The sequence below is a fragment of the Aptenodytes forsteri genome, unplaced genomic scaffold (assembly GCF_000699145.1).
Source record: "Aptenodytes forsteri isolate BGI_AS27 unplaced genomic scaffold, ASM69914v1 Scaffold398, whole genome shotgun sequence".
NCBI lineage: Eukaryota > Metazoa > Chordata > Aves > Sphenisciformes > Spheniscidae > Aptenodytes > Aptenodytes forsteri.
Window position 1 is genome coordinate 1687902 of NW_008794545.1, and position 10940 is coordinate 1698841.

Sequence of the window (10940 nt, forward strand, 5' to 3'; positions counted from 1 at the left end):
TCCAAGCTACAGCTTCTATCAGGGTGACTATTTCAGGATGTTTGCTTGACTTCAAAAATATATCCCTGAACTGACGTAGTAATACTCGTGATGAAATTGTGTTTACCCTAGTTTACTTCTGAGGTCAAGAAACTTGTCCCAGAGAAATCAGGTACTTCAGAATAACAGCTTTAAAAGAACATTTAATGGAATCTTAAGCACATAATAAATAAAGGGTAACACAACGCAACTAACAGCAGATACATGCCTATTTTATTATTTTGCTTCTAGTTGCCCTAATGCTGAAAAATCCCTTCACACCTCTCCTGTCTAATGTATCTTGCCTATTACCCTTTCCTGTTACTCCTTTTCCTTAAAGCCTGACTGCTTAACCTTGCCTGTGTCAGCATCGTAGAGGCTAGTAATACTTGTAAACCACCTCAAAGTCTATTAAGGCATTTTGTAGCCGTCCAAGAAGAGGTCTGTATCATTGTATAAGCAGTTGTCAGTGATCCACACACAATCATTGGTGCTCTTTGCAAGACAAGGGGTTTTGTTCCTCCTGTGTTTGCCACCAGCACACTCCACAGCCATTTTCCGGTGTTATTCTTTATACACTTAAAACAATTGTGGCACAGTATGTCCTGAGCTGGGACTGGAGTCCCGTGACAGCAAGCACTGTGAATCATATTAGGAAAGCAATATAATCTTTTACACCACAAGGCCTGTTGTGCATGGAAAGACTGCTCTAGGGATGTCTCTTAGCTAGACTTTAACCTGGCTATTGATAGCAGCATTAAAGCTGCAGCAGCATAAAACTCATTTCGTTCCGCACAAATAGTTACCTTCCTTCACTATCTCCTTTTATGGCTGCTAAACAATTTGGAATAACCCAGCCAGTTCAAGACTGTTTACATGAAGCGTAGTCACTCCAGTGACAGCAGTTCAAATAGTCTCATGAGAGCCGGAAACTGAGCCAAGCGAGTGATGAAGAACAGGTAGGGAGAGCAATAGGTGTGACCAGGGTAAAGAAACGTGCTCTTTCTGCACCTGTCATCTCAATCGATTCGTTTTGGAGGCAAAATAGCTGAGCAAGGGGGAGTAGGGGCAAAGGAGGAAAGAGAGAGAGGTGGAGAACGGAGAACATGATGAAGGTTTTGGGAAAGACAGTCCCTGAGGCTTACTGATACAGGCTGGGACCGATGAGTCTCCCCAGCAGCGGTGCCTAGAGGAATCTGGAGAAAGGGCAACCAACAGCTGGCAGCAACAGAACAAAAACACGGGGCTTGTGGTCAGAGGTGAGTCATCCTGGGAGAAACCCATAATAATAATAAAACAACGATACATACTTTTGTACTCTTTTGTTTTGAAGTAAATCCATAAATTTGCCCCAGTTCTACTTCGGGTAATTTCAAGCCAATAACTTCAAATCCACATCCCTGTGCTTCCATACCATCTAATGGGGTGCAGCCGCCTACGGATGATGTAATACGGGAATGACAAAACCCTCAGGATAGCTAAGATTGCGTGAAGCTAATCACGAAAATAACAGTAGCAAAGGGCCGCCACCTGCTTTGGAGCATGAAGATGAGGCCTGAATCAGCAAAGAACATGTCCATCTACGACACCAAGGACTGGACAGGATTTTAGCAAGAGAGAGTGGCATTGAGCCTTACTTCATGAGAAACACAGGTGACAGGCTTGGTGACAGAGAGGAAGAGGAATGCTCCTAGGAAGAGATGCCCAAAGGCCAGGAGATGTTTGTGCATCAAGAAACCAGTCAAGAATCTGCGCAAGCTAACCAGGACACCTAATTCAAATATGTTCCCACCCAGGCCTCAGCACCAGCACACTCCTAGCTGCACACCAGAAGAGACTGTCAGGAATTTCCGTGTTTGTTTTTGTAATGAGTACATGCCAAGTTTTAAGCAGGAGGTATTTGTTTTTACTGCCAACAGTGGGCACCGCCATCATGGGTGCAGAGGAGCAAACAGCTTTTCCAAATTCCTCTTTCTCCCCTTATGCGATTCAGCCTCCCAAAACCAGCTCATGACGGTGACTACTAAAAAGCACACCTGCGTCCACCCATCCTCCAGGACCTTCCAACTGAGCCAGCGTGATCCCCTCCATCCCAGGGGTACAGCGTGGCTGGCGTGGCCACTCCTGTACAAAACTGAGCATCCAGCCACCACATCCCTGTGTCCGTTCCCTCCGTGCAGGACGTTTCCTCCAGCTGCAGGACTGCTTGTTCAGCCTGTATCTAGACCTCTGCCTGGTTCTGGAGTTTCTGGCAGGATTTCTCTTCCTGAATCACTTAGCCCTTACCAAGCACTATACCCAACCCTCTCACTCACATACATCTCCTCCACTAAATGTCCGCTAGGTTAAGTTAAAAAAGGAAGCGATGAAAAACAGATTGCTTTTGTGTCCATTTCAGTTTGTCAAGTAAAGAGCCTTATCCTACAAAAAGGCACATCTTGTTCACACATCTACTGTCATACTACTAGAGGACAGTAGATAGCTGCGATATACTCTGATTATCTTCAAAAGTGGTGGGGATCTCTTTAATTAATGCCCAAATACTACTTATTCAAATATCTTACCAAGTTTTCCACAGCACTTTTAACTCTCACAGGCTTACAAACCTATGTAACCGCAGCACGAGCAGGCAACGAATTCTGAGTTACATACTGCAGATATCATTATCTAAAAGCCCCAGAAGCCTCCACAGAACATGATGCAAATTTTACGCAATTCTGTGGGTCACTGTGCTCTTCTGGTTACGTGGCTCCTCTAAACAACAGCCACATATTGCAACACAGGGTCTCCCCCTGATTGGGCAAGTAGCTGTTTGCTTTAGACTTTTTTGTCATTGGGAGCAAGGTCTCTCCGCGGAAGCGAAACTCAAAAGTGAAAATTTGGCAGAGCTTCAGCAGCCTATTTGCCCTCCACAAACATAAAAGCCTCTTTTTACCTCTTATGATTCCCCCCTCCTTCCTCTCTCTTTCCCCCTCCCAATTACAGCACGCTAAGAGAGTAAACCACATGCAAACCCCATGTCATTTTTATTCAATTACTGATGTCAGTGTAGTTGCTGCAGCGGTGCAGACCTCAGTGCACCCAAAAACCTGCATGTATTCTCAGCTGACTGAAGTCCGCGGTGCTTTTGCTACTCTTAATATCCATCGAAGTGAAATTAAATACCCTGAGAACAGCGATGGTAAAAATTCCCCAGACCCTGCCCAGTAACTGAATAGTTATATATTTACTAAAATGTGACTTCTAATTTTAGAGCATGCAGGTCACTGACTGGAGGTGAAAGAGTATCGTTTATCCCATCGCACTTCTTTCTGGAAATTAAGCATTTTAATTTTTTTTTTTCATTTATTTTACCTTAGAAAGTTCAGGAATGTAGAGGTCATTAGAGAGCTCTTGGCCCAAGACTCAGATGTCCCTCAAGAGCTAGTTCATCTACTATAGGAAAGGCTAAGGTATTGAAACTTCAGCATATGTATCTTGTCCTTTCTTGTAAGGTATTTAAGTTAAAGAGCAAAATCAAAATGGGACTTTTTCATTCTCTAGTGATCACAATAAAAATTACGTTAAAACACCCCCAATATTTACTGCCAAAGAAAATATTAGAAAACAATTATTTTTCCCTGCAGCCCAATCATGCAATAATCACAGAACCACAGAAGAGTCCAGGTTGGAAGAGGCCTCCAGAGATCATCTGGTCCAACCTTTGGTGGGAAAGGGAGCCTAGATGAGATTATCTAGCACCGTGTCCAGTCGATCTTGGAAACCTCCAGCGATGGGGGCTCTACTGCATCCCTGGGAAGGTTGTCCCAGTGATTGACTGTTCTCACTGTAAAAAATTTCTTTCTCATATCTCAAGATGAGGACACCTGTATGTAATTTAAAATATGTTTATTCTTCAATTTATTTCCATTAATATATAATAATTCTGTATCGTTAATATAGTACTTCTAAGTTCATCTTAAGCTTCCCCTCACTGAGACTATGCCAAAAGAACTGATCTTTCAGAATATACTAAATCCCAGAAGAAAAAAAACAGTGACAGAATACATAGTGTTATGCAGTAGTATTACACCATCATACAGAAGTTACCATCCAGAGCTCACAAAATGTTCTATAAATGTAAGTTTTATATTCTGCAGAATACACAGTCACACAGAAAGTAAGTTGCAAAAATGAAGGAAAAAATTAGGGCTTTTGTTTCATACTTCTTGACTGGCCCAGAAGACTTTTTGTTTCAAAGGAAAAGTATCAGAAAAACTAGCATCATCGTGAACACAGTAGCTTGGAAAAATCTAAACACTGTGGAACAATGCAGTTACTGTAGTGGGGAAAAAAAAAGTTGGCATAAATTTGGTCTCATAAATTCCATCTTTATACCATTTTAGGAACATGGAAAATGCTGCCTGCGTATCAATGTGTGATTAATTTACATAAGTGTTCTGCTTGTGACAGTTTTTAATGTCAGATGAAAAGAAGAGATAACAAGTAATGTTCTGGTACATTTGCAAAGGACAATTACAGAATGCCTTGCCTACAGCAGTGCCCTCCCTAAGAATCAGGACTTAGTCTGCAGCCACGTAAATACCATTTTTGCCATTACAAGCGAAAGGGTGAAGGATTTGCACCAGCTTGACAGTGCAGGGTCTCAGCACTTGTCTGGGTTACGTTGGCCTAAGCTGATTTTGCCTTATTTTAGTGGTGATAGCAATTATCTAGTGGTCAGGGTGGGTTTAGGTTAGCTTTAGTTTATTGTGACAACATGTAGTTATTTTTTTCTTGATAGCATTATGTGTTATTCTAGTACAAAACGGGCGGTACAAGAATCAAAAATGGGATGGTACCAGAGGTCCCAGGCTATGAACACAAACCACAGTGGTCATTACAAGAGGATAATCTCGTTAAACCAGTTTAGATATAAAAGAAAGAACAGATAGCCGAACAATTGAGAACCAATGAAGAGCAAGTTCACGTACACAGATTGCATTAAGAAAATATGTAAGAATAAAAGCAGGCAGTCCCCAAGACCAAGGAGGAAAGGACCTCCACCCCAGCATCATCCTCCTCCTGAGGAAGACGCTGAGATGCTGGTCTGTCAGTGACACCCTCTGCAGCCTCCCTGCCCGAGGCAGGCTGGGGCTGTCCGGGTGGGCACCCAGAGGGACATTGGAAGAGGGACCATGACACCAGAGAAAGAGGGTAGGTACTAGGAAGAGTTCTCTGTGTAACTATTTTAACTGTACTAGTGAGACTTCCCTGCATTAATTCTGGACTACAATGGCAGTGGTATTGCAACTGGGCTAACATTAATGCTTTGTCGGATGTCCGTTACCATGTCAAATTAGACTGGGCACCCAGAGGGATGCTGGAAGAGGGACCGTGACACCAGAGAAAGAGGGTAGGTACTAGGAAGAGTTCTCTGTGTAACTATTTTAACTGTACTAGTGAGACTTCCCTGCATTAATCTGGACTACGAATGGCAGTGGTATTGCAACTGGGCTAACATTAATGCTTTGTCGGATGTCAGTTACCATGTCAAATTAGACTAACAATAAATGCTTAACTCCACATACACAGTGTGTCCCATTTTACCTGTAAGACTTGGAGTGTAACAAGTCTTCAGCTTATATAGCAGAGTAAATGATTTTTTTTTCTAGGAAAGCAACTATGAATGTTTTCAGGTCCATATAAATAAATGCCCATATTCTAGGTAGAGAAGTGGTATTACGGTTAACATACTGACAAAAAGAATGAACTCTGATTCCAAATTCTATCAGGCATGTCCTATAGGGCCTTGCACAAATCATCCTGCTCATCTGGGTGCTCCGGGGTCCTATAAAGTGGACGTAATAATAATTCCTTACCTGACAGGACTGCACGCACAGGGTATGATGAGGGGATAGAAATATATAGTGTATGGCCTTCAAAGTTATTTTCTCATCATGAACTTCCAGAACCTGCTTTCCTTCAGAACTCATAAAAATGAACTACAAACTAGGGTGAAAAATCTTAATTGGGGCAATATTTTCTAGCAAAAACTCCTCTTGCAATATGTAAATGCCTGCGGCTATGTACAAAGGCATGCGACACATAGTACCAAGCAACCCATCTACCCGTAGAAGCACATTTTCTCCTAGCCCTGAACCATGAGATACCAACTCAGAATATAATTACTGCAGCTTAACAAGTGATCCTGTGTCAGGTGAGCAACAGTAACTGTCTTGAATTCATACATGCGATAATTTGATTTTGCTGGAGCATGAGTCTGATGCTTTTTTCTGTCTCGGGGTGGGGTTTTTTTGTGGGGGTTTTGTTTGGGTTTTTTTAGGTAGGCACTACATTAACCTGCAGCAGCTCCTTTTCTGTAAATAGGTTTAGTAATATACCAGTACCGGCAGTGCTATTGCTTTTGGTATTGATATATAGTCAACCATTGTAGCACAAATTTTGTGTTAATATTTTCTTCCGTATCCTAAAGCTGCACGAAATGTCACTGCAAGATGAGTAGGTCTGTATTCAGCAATGGTAAGGGTTAAAGGAACTGCCTGGACACTCTGGGTGCTTGTCAAGACAAGCTGAAAAGAAGCAGAGGCCTGTGAATCACGGTTATTTGGTTTGCATTCCTTCAGTTATCTCTTTCTAGCCAACTGGAGACAGTTTTAAGAAACTGTCGTAAACTTTGCTGCTGTTTGGCAGTAGATACTGTAAGAAGGGTGAAAGTTACCATTTCCCATTAACATGCACATCAAGAAAAATTCATTTCAGGGCAAATGAGAAGACATTTCCACATACTGGAATATCACCTATGAAAAAAGCTGTTTCTTGCAAGGAATTGTATAAAAGTACTAGCATAGAAAAAAACCTGTTACTTACTGGAATGCAGCTTAACTCGCTTCTCTTTGAAAACAAACAAAAAAATCAAGCTTTTTTGCTCATGTAATCCTCATCTTTTAACTTCCCATTCTGCTTGAGCTGCAGCCTAAATCCCTAATAATTTTAACCTTTTAAATTGATTTAATCACTCTTCAGTCCTTTCTCCAGTGTAGCAGGTCTCCGCCTTTTTGTAGCCTTGCCTCACGTTACAGGGTTACGGGGTCTTGGGTTCTTGTTTTGTAAAGAAGATAGTGTTGTGCCAACCAGGATTCACTTGTTCCCCCTGTGCTACAACCCCATGCTCCAATTCTTTCTTAAAGCTCATTTACTATTTCTTAATACTCTCTTTTAAATTGCTCAAGCCAAATAAAGCAATGTTGACTTTGAACGGGTAACTAACAAATTACAAGTAAGTTAAAAACTGTTTTCTGGGCTTCTTAATACATTTGAGTTGGAATAGTAAGTACATGCTGCAGATAAGAAGTGGGCAAGACTTGAAAATGCTATACAATATAGAAGATTAAGATTATCAGACCCAAAACTAGACAGATCTTTGCATTTTAAAAAAATAGATTTTATAATAAAAATCAAAGAATTCAAAATCCATATTGTTTACTGGCACTTGGGCCACCTCTTCTCAGCAGTGAGAAAGATTTTGGTAAGATTGCAGTTCTTGCACTGCATTATTTTTTTCTTTTTAAGAAATGGTCCTCTATGTCTCCAAGGGAAAAACTCACCACATTTCTCTAGTGACTGTGGGGCTGTTTCAGTTTTGTGTGTTTCTAAGAAACTAATTCTTGCCTTCTGAAATTTCTTAGCATTGATTGCTAAATATAACAGCTTTTCTCTCTGGGATCTTAAAAAGCATTAAGATTCCAACAGGCTTTTTTCATTCATTCTTCACACTTCTGTTGCCCTGACACCACTTCTGAGCCCTGGCATGAAAATACACTGCTTATATCTTCCTAAGTTATTCAGAATGAAATCTAGATCATTTGTTTTTTATGTGCTTTAATAAAAACAAATTAATATATTATCTTCTTAGTAAAAAAAAAAAATCTAAAAATCAAAGAAACATTTTACCATGACACATGTATCTCTACCAGGCTTCTCTGGTGAATTATTTTTAGCGAGTAAGTTGTGACTGATATTTCCCTTCTTTAACGGATTATCACACAAAACAACAGTTTAAACTTGAATGTGTCGGAGCAAAGCTTGTAGGGTATGAACAGGCAGGGCTGACCCCCAGCTGCAGCCGTTGTGATGCAAATATGAAGAAGTATTTTGATGGCTACGTGCAGCCAAACAGAGAAATAGACTTACTCACATCAGCTTCAACATGGAAATTGGGAGTTGGGCACAGATCACACAAGATTTTAAAGCTTCATGCAAGCAACATCCAGTAAAATGAACTGCATCTCTATGATAAAAACTATAACACAGGTATAAATAATAAAAGGTGGAGATTTTCCTCCTGGCCGGTCTAGGGCAGATACTGACAGCGCAAATAGCTGTCAGCAAAAACACGGACAGGGAAGAGTTTGAGTAAACGTGTTCTGTCCCAGATTGTGCGCCGAGATCCAGCAGATGCCTTCTGCTTTCCCACTCCCATAACCAGCTGCTCTGGTTAAGGCTTGTGGCAGACTGCCCGAGGCCACCGAAAACAGATTCCTCCCCTCGGGTTCAGATCCTGGAGCAGAGCCAGGATCTGCTCTGAAGCTCAGTGCTCCCCGTGCTCCTGATGCTCCCCAGGTCCGTGCACCATCAAGGTTGGTGCACAGTCGCTCGCCCGTGCTTTGTGCCTATTAACCCTTTGTCACCTGCCCCGCTCATGGTATCAGTGGGGGCTTGTACCAAGGTGCCAAACTTTTTCCTGAGAGTCAACGCAAAAGCACGCCACGGCCCAGGTTGTTGTCACTGCACCCAGTGGGTTCAGGAAGCCACGGCCAGGGAGGTGGCAGGGCAGGACTGCTGGCCTCCGCCCAGGTAGTTTTGCCAGGGACAACAAGTGGGGAACCTGAAGTCAGCCTCAAAAGTGGCTTTTGTGGTGATCTTTCATGCCCGGGGCCACTGCAGGCACCTGTCCATATGGACAGGAATTAGACAGTGACACTTTATAGCAACCATCCTGGACAGTGCCGAGGGCAAAAATGTCCTCGCAAGGCAAAGCACCTTGTAGCGAGGTACCGCCAATCTGTGTTTCACACACTTAATCCTTAACTCGCAAAAAAAATGGTTTTGCTTCATGCTTCACACATTTCTTGCAGGGCCAGTATCTTCTTCGTGCCCTTGGCCAGGGCATGGCCATGGATATGGCCATGAGCCTCTTGTTTAAAGTGACACCCGTGAAGGTATACTTCTTGAGGTGGTCTTTTTTTTTTTTCCTTCTGCAAAGTGAAAACTGCTTTATTGATTGCTGTCAACATTTTGCAATTAATGTATGATCCCAAACATGAAGACAGGAGTCTATGAAGAAGATGAGAAGTCGCTGAAGTTACATTATGTTAGATGAAGAGGTGCTAACAGTAGAGCATCTTCAACTGGAATGATTTCCATTTCTCGGCATTGCAGCTACAAGCAACTCCTAAATGACATGAATATACTGTGGTGTTTTGCACAGTGACGCACCCACTGCACCACCCTGACAAGGCACTGCAGTGACATGGCCCTCCTGGAGAAGCTTTTGCTTCTCTGAAGGTCCATTTGCAGCTTGCCTGAGAGAAGCGGTGCTTCCTGTGCTTAGGGAAATGCTGCAAAGAGCTGTTTCGCACCAGGAGGTGCCGGTCTGTTACAATCCCAGTGCCATCTCCTGTTGGAGATAGCTCTATAAACAAAGAGAGAATAGTACATATAATCTTACGTCCCTTTTGATGCTGGGAACCTCGAGCTGTGCAGCACTGAACGGGCCTCCAGTGCACGTGCTGCGCGCCATGCAGACCCCGTCTGTAGAAAGGGTTACCTCATTTTGGTCATTCAAGCTATTGTGGGATTTTCTTGGCAGGAAAACAACTCCATTCATCATTTCTGTTGTCAAACAGAAAGGATGTTCACATGAGAACTTCTTGCTGCATTTCTAGATAAGGGCAAGGCCACGCAGGTGGTGTAATTGCTGGTATGGAGGGGGAGCTGCCTGCAGGCTCCTCCGTCACAGTGAGCTGAGGTTGTCCTGCAGGCAACGGATTCGTGCAGCACAACACAGGCCCAAAGACCACGTTGGGCGTGCAGCAGTTTAACTCTTACGTGGCCCGCTAACTCCTTCACGTGCAATGATCTCTCCCGGTCAGGATCGCCGCAAGGGCCAACAGGTTTCATTGCATCGTGGCTATGGTCCCTTCCCCAGCTGCAATCAAGGGAAGAGGCCTCCCCGTCTCTTGCACGCCGGCCAGACTCCAACCACGAGACCCAGCACAACACACGGGGCTGCGCGCGCTGGCGGAGAAAGCCGGAGCTCTGCGGACAAGCGTCTCCAAAGCCCAGGAGACCCCAAAGCTCGGGGCTTGCTGCCAAGTTTTAGCCACGCCACAAATAATTACCTGCTTTGTATTTCTGAGCAGTTCCCGAGCTTACAGCGTAACAACGTGTACTGTGATGGTACGGACACGTATCGCTGTGCGTACAGCGACTGGACGTACCCTGGAAAGCGTATTGCGATCGGAGACACACAGTGGAACACGTACCGCGGTCAGCATACGGCGCGCTACGCACTGCTGTCGTAGACACACAGCACAGCCCGAACCGCCGCCATACACACGCGCCGCAGCGCTTGCTGCGGTTACAGACATCACAGCATGTACCGTGGCCGCAGACACGCAGAGGAACGCGTCCTGCGGCCGCAGGCTTGTAGCGCAACCTGTGCTGCGGCCACGCCGAGCACGCAGCGCACGCTGCGGCCACAGCCGCCCCCCACGCCGCGATGACGTACTGCAAGTGCCTACGTCGGAGGTGCGCGGCGTCACGCGTGCGGCAACGCCGCGCGCAGGGCAACCTCCTGCCGCCAGGTGGCGCGCTCCTCCCCGGCGGCGGGCGCACGCACACCGCGCCGCGCGCCCCTG